Source organism: Carcharhinus amblyrhynchos, chromosome 6 (assembly GCF_965287045.1).
Source record: "Carcharhinus amblyrhynchos chromosome 6, sCarAmb.v2.hapA, whole genome shotgun sequence".
NCBI lineage: Eukaryota > Metazoa > Chordata > Chondrichthyes > Carcharhiniformes > Carcharhinidae > Carcharhinus > Carcharhinus amblyrhynchos.
Genome location: NC_137329.1, coordinates 115519294 through 115530731, shown reverse-complemented (window position 1 = coordinate 115530731; position 11438 = coordinate 115519294).

The window sequence follows — 11438 nt, the reverse complement described above, 5'->3', positions numbered from 1 at the left end:
ATAACCCTTCAACCCATTATCCATTAAAAATCTGTCTAACTCCTCCTTAAATTTACTCATTGTCCCAGTGTCCACCACACTTTGGGGTAGCAAATTCCACAGATTCACAACCCTTTGGGAGGAGCTGCTTCTCCTCAACTCTGTTTTAAATTTGCTATCCCTTATCCTAAGACTATGACCTGTCATCCGAGAATGGCCCATAAGAGGGAGCATCCGTTTCATGTCTACTTTATCCATACCTTGTATACCTCAATTTGATCTCCCCTCATTCTTCTAAATTCCATAGAGTTTAGGCCTAAACTCTCTTCTAACGCTTCCTCTCTGGAATCAATCTAGTGAACCTTCTCTGAACTGCCCCCCAATGCCACTACATCTTTCCCCAAATAAGGGGACCAAAACGGTGGTGAACCACTGCAGACCCCGAGGTGTAGGTGCAGCCACAGTGCTGTTAGGGAAGGAATTAAATTCCTTATTCTCAGCTGACTGTCAAACAGCTTTTTAAAATCATTGATGGAATTAGACTCCACCGCCCCTGCAGAAGGATGTCCTGTAGCCTGAGTGAACAGATTTCTCCATATCTCTCCCCTCGATCTGTTGGTAACAGCTACAGATTCGATGCAGCCTGTGATGAATGCAGATTGCTGATGTATGCAAATTACTGCTCAATTCTAATTTGTTACTAACATGAGCTAAACTGCTGCAAACTGTTCCCTTACAAGCAGCCACTGCTCCAATCAAACTTTCCGATGCTGCAACCTATTGTGAGAACACGATTTACAAACAGAGTTTAATTGTACATTATTAATGATATGATCACAGTGTCTTGCAAAAGTTAATTGTTTCATTACTTGGGCTGATAAATCAGCCTGATGGTTCTGCCTCATTGACCCCTCCACGTGTCTTAGCTGTGGATGAGAGTTGGCATTTCAAACCCCAGAAATGTTCAAGCTCTGAAGGGTGTTGGATGACATAGAATCCCCAGAACGCATTCAGGCTTGGACTGACAAGGGTCAAATGATATTTGCCAGGCAAGAGGAAGTCTAGCCAACTCGGCATGGTGGCACAGTGGTTAGCACTGCTGTCTCACACCTCCAGGAACCCGGGTTCAATTCCTGACTTGGGTCAATGTCCGCGTGGAGTTTGCATGTTCTCCCCGTGTCTGTGTGGGTTTCCTCCAGGTGCTCCGCTTTCTTCCCACAGTCCAAAGATGCGCGGGTTAGCGTGATTGGACATGGTTAAATTAACCCTTAGTATCCCTGCGTATGATAGGTTAGAGGGATTAACAGGGGAACTAAGCAAGGACAGGGCCTGGGTGGGATTGTTGTTGGTGCAGACTCGATGGGCCAAATGGCCTACTTCTGCACTGTAGGGTTTCTATGATTCTATGAACTCTCTTGGCATTCAAAATCATTGCCATCACTGAGTTTTAAGTTGAGTAACTCACCTCCTGATTCCTCAAAGCCATTCCACCACCTGCAAGGTGCACAATTTCTCGATGGAACTCTCTCCACTTTCCTGGATGGGTGCAGCTCCAACAATATTCAAGGAGTTTAACACAAAGGTGAGGGGCGTGGTGACACAGTGGTTAGCACTGCTGCCTCACAGCACTAGGTTCGATTCCCGGCTCGGGTCACTGAGTGGAGTTTACATGTTCTCCCTGTGTCTGCGTGTCGGTGGATTTCCTCCGGGTGCTCCAGTTTTCTCCCACAACGTGAAAGATGTGCTGGTTCGGTGCATTAGCCATGCTAAATTCTCCCTGAGTGTACCTAAACAGGTGCCAGAATGTGGCAACTGAGGGATTTTCACAGTAACTTCATTGCTGTGTTACTGTAAGCCCACTTGTGACTAATAAATAAACTTTACTTTACCATCCAGGTCAAAGCAGCCTTTTTAATTGGTACCTCAGCCACCAACTTAACAATTCAAATGTCCCACCATTATTGCACAGCGGAGGAAGTGTGTAAGATCTACAAGGTGCACTGCAGCAACTCACTAAGGTTCCTTTGACAGCACCTTCCAAATTCACAATTTCTACTGCTTAGAAAGATGGAGGCAGCAGGGGATGGGAACACCACCAGAACCGCCAAGTTCCTCTCTAAGTTACACCTCCAATCCTTCACTGTCGCTCGGTTCAAATCCTGGAAGGTCCTCCCTAACAGCACGGAGGGTGCACCTACACCACACGGAATGCAAGCGCTTCAAGATGGCTGCTCACCATCATCTTCTCAAGGGAAATGATGGACCCAAGTCCCGTCAACAATTTAAAAAAAGGTGATATGTTCCACAGGGAGTGCGCGCCCCTTGGGCACTGATCCAAGTTTGTGACGCTGAAAGGAAGATTTGTCCACTAGAAATGGGAATAAATATAAATAAATAAAATAATATAAATAAATAGAATAAATATTCTGCTTCAGTCCTTTGACTGGCCGCTAGTGTGGGCCAGCATGGGATATTCCATGTGGGATTAGCCCCAGTATTAGGATTAAGTGCGGGTCCGATCCCACAAAGCGTGGGGAATAATCTCCCCAGACAGTTTTTGTACAATTAGCCAATTAGTGGCCCGGGAGCTATTCAATTAAGAATGGCGGACATACTCTTGAGGCTGGAAGCTCTCTAGCAATGATATATATTAGTAAGTGTACAAAAGACTGTGTGCCAAAGAAACAAATCATGTGTTTCCCAACCGAAAACCATGGATGAACAGTGACATCTGCTGCTTGCTGAAGTCCAGGTCTGAAGTGTTTAATTTGGGTGACACTGACCTGTACAAGAAATCAGATATGATCCGCGGAGAACTATCAAAGAGGCAATACTGGACCAATCTAGAGTCCCAGGCGAGCTGCATGAACACCCATTGGTTATTGTAAGGTCTCCCTCTCCATCGATGCTGCCAGACCTACTGAGAATTTCCAGCATTTTCTCTTTTGGTTCTAGCATCTGCAGTAACTTGCCTTTATCCATGTTCTTTTTGCCGACAATACATGGGCACTGTTTTAAGATTAAGTGTAAGTTTATTTATTATTGTCTCAAGTAGGCTTACATTAACACTACAATGACGTTACTGTAAAATCCCTGAGCTGCTGCACTCCTGTGCCTGTTTGGGTATGCTGAGGGAGAATTTAGCATGGCCTAAGCACGTGTCTTTCGGACTATGGGAGGAAACCAGAGCGCTCGGAGGAAATCCATGTAGACACGGGGAGAATGTGCAAACTCCACACAGACGGTGACCTAAGCCGAGAATCGAACACGGGGTCCCTGGTGCTGTGAGGCAGCGGTGCTAACCGCTGTGCCACCGTCACTGTTAATTCCTCCTTGGACTGTCCATCATATCCTGAGTATGTCCAAAATGTCATGTTGATGAGTCCTCATCTCCTGCTGAACGTGGGACATCTTCCCACACCCAGTAACACTGGAGCCAGTCCGACGTTCCAAATTCAGATCCTAGTGGCAGCTTTGGAGTTGAAGATTGGCTTTGTCTGGGATTAGGCTTCCTTCCAGCTTTCAATCATATGTTCTTCCTTGGGTGGGCTTCCCATTCTTGGTTGGGGTTTGCTGTCATGGCTATTTAATTGCTGTTTATATAGTGTTGATGTGTTTTTAACAGAAAGTGGGTGCTGGTTCCACACCCACTCTGTCTCCTTTTGCCACCAGGCTTGGGACAGGTTTTGGTAGAGAAACCAACAGCTGAAAAGTCAGAAGTGGTGGATCATTGCCATGCATCGCTTTAAAAATACCCCAAGACTGCGTTTATAAAATATGTTAATACTGCGGTCAATAGAGGTCGATTTTGATTTTCAAGTGGGAGAGCTGAAATCCTGGCCAGAAATCAGGATGTCTCAATAACCAGGCTGGCACTGCCAGGCTTGCACTGCCCAAGGGCAGCCCCCTTGTCCCCTCACCTCCCCAGGGGGCATCAATGGCCTCTGAGCCAACCAGCGGGGTGAGTCTGCCTATTCCCTGTTAGTGGGGAGCAGTTGTAAACCCTACTGGTGGGAACAACTCCCGACGGTGAGGTGGAGAAGACTTCTGGCGCGGAGCTGATTGTGTTCGCAAAAAAGCACGTGGGAGACTCGCGACTGGCTGGACATCAGTTGCGAACCTCGCTAATGCCCCTCAGCCCACTGTGCTGCTCAAACAGTGCAGCAGGCTTGGAGAATCCTGGCCCAGCTTGTGTGGCAGAGAAAATAGGCATCTTTTGGTGATATTTCTTCGAGAGATGATGTTCAGCAAAAAAATGACCGTTTTCTTCACTCATTCATTAGACGATTGCGGAGAATGAACCCTTGTTGACATTTTTAAGGGCACTTGCAATTGATGAGTCCATTCGTCTTACTCTTGACGCCAATTTAAAATGAGGGAGCGTTGGTGATGCGCAACAGGCAGCCTGGGTATGTGGAGAAGCAGAGATACATTGATGGTATAGGCAGACCCTTCAGGTTGGACAGGCCAGCTTTTTAAGAACATAAGAACATAAGAAATAGGAGCAGGAGTAGGCCATCTAGCCCTTCGAGCCTGCCCCGCCATTCAATAAGATCATGGCTGATCTGTCGTGGCTCAGTTCCACTTTCCCGCCCTCTCCCCATAACCCTTAATCCCCTCTCCTATCAAAAACCCATCAACCCGCTTCTTAAAAATATTTAGCGAGGCAGCCTCCACCACTTCAACGGGCAGAGAATTCCAGAGATTCACCACCCTTTGAGTGAAGAAGTTCCTCCTCAACTCCGTTCTAAACCGCCTCCCCTTTATCTTGAGGCTGTGCCCCCTAGTCCTACTGTCTTTTTTGAGCGGGAAGAGTCTCTCCACCTCTATCCTATCCATCCCATTCATCATCTTATACGTCTCAATGAGATCTCCCCTCATTCTTCTAAACTCTAATGAGTACAAGCCTAGTTTATTCAGCCTCTCCTCATAGCTCAACCCCCTCAACTCCGGTATCAGCCTAGTAAACCTCCTCTGCACTCCCTCCAAGGCCAAAATATCCTTGCGCAGGTGCGGCGCCCAAAACTGCACACAGTACTCCAGCTGCGGCCTCACCAATGCCCTATACAGCTGCAGCAAGACCTCCCTACTTTTATATTCAATCCCCCTCGCTATAAAGGCCAGCATCCCATTCGCCTTCCTGACCACCTGCTGCACCTGCAGGCTGGGTTTTTGCGACTCATGCACAAGGACCCCGAGGTCCCCCTGCACCGTCGCCTGCTGCAGTTTTTCGCCACGTAAGTAATAGTCCTTCCTACCATTCTGGAAGGGAGGGGGATTATTTCCACACTCTAAGAGGAAAGGAATGACATGCAATTTACTTATAATAAAAGCAGGAGATTGCTGGATGATATGAAAGATTGTTCTGGTCAGGAGGAAGGAGATGACAGGAAACAAAAAGAAAATATTCAGCTGGCTAAGGCAGTGGGAATTCCAGCTCCAACGACACCCACTTTGTACCTTTAACATACTCAACTGTCCCCAGGTACTTCACAAGAGCGACTTCAATAATTTGATTCTGAGCCTCTTAAGGAGATAGCAGGATCGGTGATCAATAAATAGATAAAGAGAAGGGAGGTAGAGAGGCAGAGATTACAGGGAGGGATTTCCAGAGCTTATATCACAGATAACAAATGCCTGGCTACACGTGGGAGAAATTGGGAATATTCACTTCGTAGCAGAGAATTTGAGTCTTGCTGAAAAAATGTCACGCAATGGGATTTTCCAGCCCCCCCCACCTCCGACTCCCCACTGTCTTCCTCCACCTCCCATTCTCCACCACTGGCCACCGGAGGAGTCCTCCAGTCCTGCCGATGTCAACAACATCTTGTGTGGATCATCCGTCCTGCCGTCAGCCAACCCAGTGAAAAGTCTGACAACACCAGGTTTTAGTCCAACCTATTTATTTGATAATATACTCACAAGCTTTCGGGTTAGTCCCTTCGTCAGGTGAATGGAGAGTTCTGGCCTCAGACAGAGCATATAAAGCACAGACAGTTTAGAGATTACTAAAGGCCAGAACTCTCCATTCACCTGACGAAGGGACCAACCTGAAAGCCTGTGAGTACACCATCAAACAAATAGGTTGGACTAAAACCTCGCTATTCTTCCAACCCAGATGATTTAGATGGGCCAAATGCGAATCCTTACACCTAACCTGCTGTTCAAGAGCTTGGCTATCAGGAATGTGGGCGAACACTTCAGTGGTCATGGGCATTCAGCCTCTGACCTTCGGGTAAGCATTCTCCAAGGCGGCTTTCACGACACACGACAGCGCAGAGTCGCTGAACAGAGACTGATAGCCAAGTTCTGCACACATGAGGACGGTCTCAACAGGGATCTTGGGTTCATGTCGCACTATCTGTAACCCCCGTGACTTGCCTGGGTTTGCAAAACCTCACTTACTGTACTGTCTGGAGACAATACACATCTCTTTAAACTGTGATCAGTGCTCCTTCCACTCACATTATCAGCCACTTCAGGTCTTGAACAGCAGGTTAGGTGTAAGGATTCGCATTCTAATCAGTAATCTCTAAACTGTCTGTGCTTTATATGCTCTGTCTGAGGCCGGAGCTCTCCATTCACCTGACGAAGGGGCTAGCCCCGGGGGCTTGTGAGTATATTATCAGGTGAATAGGTTGGACTAAAACCTGGTGTTGTCAGACTTTTCACTGTGTTTACGCCAGTCCAACGCCGGCATACCCACATCATGAATGGGCTCACACAGCAGAGAATGGGCATTCGGCCCATCTAAATCATCTGGGTTGGAAGAATAGCGAGGTTTTAGTCCAACCTATTTGTTTGATGGTGTACTCACAGGCTTTTGGGTTGGTCCCTTCGTCAGGTGAATGGAGAGTTCTGGCCTTTAGTAATCTCTAAACTGTCTGTGCTTTATATGCTCTGTCTGAGGCCAGAACTCTCCATTCACCTGACGAAGGGACTAACCCAAAAGCTTGTGAGTATATTATCAAATAAATAGGTTGGACTAAAACCTGGTGTTGTCAGACTTTTCACTGTGTTTACGCCAGTCCAACGCTGGCATACCCACATCATGTCAGCCAACCCACCAGGGGAAGTGGCCTTCAGCCGGACCGTGGAAAGGGCTGGAAAACCCCACCCACATTGTCGAAGTTTTTTTGTCTTGCACTCATCAGGACAGGAATGCCAAAAGTATAAAGGAACAATCATTTATACTGCTTGAGGAGAGTGGGTTGGCAAGTGAACTTTAATTGGTAGGGGCTTCGCCATGAAGAATGGAGCAGGGAACAGGGAAGAAGGAAAAGGGTTCCCTTTACTGTTGGCATTCTTGCAAATCTGTCGTGATGAGTGCAAAACAAAAAGCTTTGACATTTTATCAGCATGACAATTGAGAATTGTGGGGCGGCACGGTAGCACAGTGGTTGGCACTGCTGCTTCACAGCTCCAGGATCCTGGGTTCGATTTCCGGCTCAGGTCACTGTCTGTGTGGAGTTTGCACATTCTCCTCGTGTCTGCGTGGGTTTCCTCCAGGTACTCCGGTTTCCTCCCACAGTCCAAAGATGTGTAGGTTAGGTTGATTGGCCATGCTAAGAAATTGCCCCTTAGTGTCCAGGGTTGCGTAGATTAGAGGGATTAGTGGGCATAATATGTAGGGATATGGGGCTAGGGTCTGGGCAGGATTGTGTTCGGTGCAGACTCGATGGGCCGAAGGGCCTCCTTCTGCACTGTAGGGTTCTATGAGAATGTTCAAGGTGCCAGAATTGCAGCAGTGCCAAGTTCTCAGGGAAAAGGTGAGAGAATTAGGAGGAAATTTAAAACAGAAAATCCTCATAAATTATAATGAGACATGCACTCAAGCGAGGAAACAAAATGTCAGGACAAAGAGCAGGGAAGCTCCAGACAGCTCTGTGCTTTGATGGGATGGCATACTGGGAGGCGGTGAAGTAGTAATATTATTGCTGAACTAATAATCCAGAAACCCAGGGTGATGCTCTGGGGAACTGAGCTCGAATCCCACCAGATGGTGAAATTTGAATCCAATAAAATATTGGAATTAAAAGTCTAATGAGGACCATGAAACCATTGTTGATTGTTGTAAAGGCCCAGCTGGTTCACTAATGTCATTAAAGGAAGGAAATCATACAATCCTTACAGTGCAGAAGGAGGCCATTTGGCCCCTCAAGTCTGCACCAACCACAATCCCACCCAAGCCCTAGTCCCGCAACTCCAAATATTTACCCCCTGACACTTTGGGTCAACTTAGCATGGCCAATCAACCTAACCTCCATATCTTTGGACCATGGGAGGAAACTAGAGCACCCGGAAGAAACCCACCCAGACATGGGGAGAATGTGCAAACTCCACACAGGCAGTGACCCAAGGCCAGGATTGAACCCAGGTCCCTGGGGCTGTGAGGCAGCAGTGCTAACCAGTGTGCCACTGTGTCACCCTACTGTGCCACTGTGCAGTCCCATCGGCTGTCCTTATATGGTGTGGCCTACACACATAACTCCAGAGCCACAGCAATGACTCTTAAAATGCCCTCAGGGATGGCCAATAAATGCTGGCCAGGCAGTGACGCCCGCTTCCCACAATCAATTAATAAAAAAGTACAGAACAAGGCTGATGGGCACGTACGGTGAAATGGCGCTGGTACTTTGGTAGGCTTGTCAAATGCCTGTTGACACTACCATGAGGTGTGGAGGATCCTGGCACCAAAGCTGTTGGAAGGCATTCTACAAGGGCACCAGCATCACTGCGGCCTACCCCCCACCACCCAATGAAAGTTGCAGTCTCCCACCAGCTCATGTTGCTCTCACTGGGTTAGTGTTGCGTTGTGGCAGTTATGGCATCATCAAGACATTTGAGACTTTGTTTGGAACAATAGGTTTTTATTGATGACAGAACTTTGGTAGAGGAGGGTTGCAGCTCTCAGCTGCCCTGCAGTGGTGCTCCAAAGCTTATATACTTACTACATGGCTGCTGTTAAATCCTCTGCCCGAGAGAGGACTCCATCCCCTGGGGTGATCATTCACTCTTAGATCTTATTGATCCCTCAAGATTGGTGACTCTCTTTTGCTATGCTACCTGAAAGAGACAGACAGCAGTTAGTACTGTATGGAAGAACCTAATGCAGGGACTCAAGAAATACTCAAGGGTGAAGAGCTGGCTTTTGAATGGAATATTGGATAGTTTGTTTGATAAAGTTGGTTTGTTTTTGTGAGGCTACAGGTCAAAGCGATGGTCAGTGACAGAGGGAGGTATATGATTGCTGTTGAATGGGGGATTTTGGGGTTGTGTTCACTGGGACTGTAGTCAGATGAGGCAGTCATGGACAGCCAGTGTGAGAAAGGGGACGTGCTAATTGCCTCTTCCCTTCTCCCCCTTCCTCAGCAGCTCAACATATCCCAGTTAGCAAGGTCAGTGCCTTTATCACGGTGAGGTTATGCAGGATACAGCAGACCATGATGAGTTGTGATGTGTGATCTGGTATTGCAGGGTTTCTCCAGGGAAGTCCAAGAAATGGAAGCCTTGCTTGAGAACCCATTAACATTGACTTCATATGTAATATTTACAATCGGTTTGCAAACTGCAGACAGTTGGTATGCAGGTGCAGCATGTAATAAAAAATGCAAATGGGATGTTAGCATTTATTGCAAAAGAACTGGGATATAGAAGTAGAGAAGTGTTGCAATTGTATAGGATATTGGTGAGACAACATCTGGAGTATGGTGTCCAGTTCTGGTCTCCTTATTTGAGGAAGGATGTGGTGACATTGGCAGCAATTCAGAGGAGGTTCACCAGATTGATTCTGGGGATGAAAGGATCGACATATGAGGAGAGATTAAACAATTTGGGCTTGTACTCGCTGGAGTTCAGGAGAATATGAGGGGATGTGATCGAGGTATAAAAAATTATAAAAGAGATTGATAGAGTAAATGTAGACCAAATGTTTCCTCTTATGGGGCAACTTAGAACAAGAGGTCACAGGAATAGGTTGAGAGGTGGTAGATTTAAAGCTGAGATGAGGAGAAACTACTTCTAACAGAGGGTGATGAATTTGTGGAACTTGCTGCCCCATAGCGCAGTGGAGTCTGAATCATTGAGTGGTTTGAAGAAGGAGGTAGATACATTTCTAACTTAAAAAAGAGAAGGAGGGATATGGGGAACAGGTGGGGAGGTGGATTTGAGACCAGGGAGAGATCAGCCATGATCTGATTGAATGGCGGAGCAGGCTCGAAGGGCTGAATTTGCCTACTTCCGCTCCTAGTTCCTATGTTCCAAATTGAAGCTTGGCCTAATGTCATACATGAGGTGACATCAATCTTGACTGTAAATCACTTTCTTTCTGACAAACATTCATCTGTCCCAGCAACGGGGGATCCGTACATATGCACAACTGCAAAGAGAGTCACACATTACGCTTTCATCAACCATGTCAGGCTTTTCTTCAACCAAGTACAAGGGCATTTGCAGAACCAGCCCAAACCATATCGCTAATGAACTACGTCATCTCGTTCTGACCAATCGCGCCTTTGGGACGCGTTGCTGCGGAACAGCCTTCCTGGTTACTTAGCTCAACAAGCACTTTCAATTATTCATATCCCTCAGCATTTCAAAAAAAAAATCACCTGCAGCAGTCAAAGAGAAATAAACAACTGCAATGCTGCACTGAATCCTTCAGCCAAAATATATTCACTCTGTGAAATGTTCCTGCAAACAAGTTAATTGAAAATTTCCAGCTGCAAGGTGTGCACCGTTGTTCACTAGGAGGTTGGGTTCACATGGTTCACTTTTCTGGATTTGTCCTGTGGTTCAGTCAATTAATGAGCTAACACTGAACCCTCCTTGCCACAAAATGTTCTATTATCCCCGGTATTCTAACAATGGCAACCTTTGCAGGTGCATCTTTGAACCAGGTTGGGGGAAGACATCCTTTGCAGCATTCGAACCTCCAAGCCTGGCTGATCATCGAATTCAATACTCTGATCCTGCCCTCCCCACCCAGATCCCTTGATCCTTTAGTCCCAAGAGCTATATCTAATTTCTTCTTGAAATCACAATGTTTTGGCCTCAACTACTTTCTGTGGCAGTGAATTCCCAACCACGCTCTGGGTGAAGAAATTTCTCCTCACCTCAGTTTTAAAAGATTTACCCCTTATCCTCAAACTGTGACCCCTAGTTCTGGACCCCCGCCAACCATTGGGAATATTATTTCTGAATCTACTCTATGTCTTTTATAAACTTCTATGAGATCCCCACTCACTCTTCTCAACTGCAGTGGCTCCCATTGCTTTGTTGAAATGTCGGAGCCTTACACACTGTTTTTGACAGAGGTAGAATTGTTTTCGGAAGACTCTAGGTGGGTATGAATGTTCCATTGGCAGCCCTCCTCCTTCTCCCTCAGTGTTCAGCCTCCTCTCTGCTGCCTGGAACTGGAATTATAGGCCCCGCTTCTCCAGCCTGGTAAACCTGCTGGG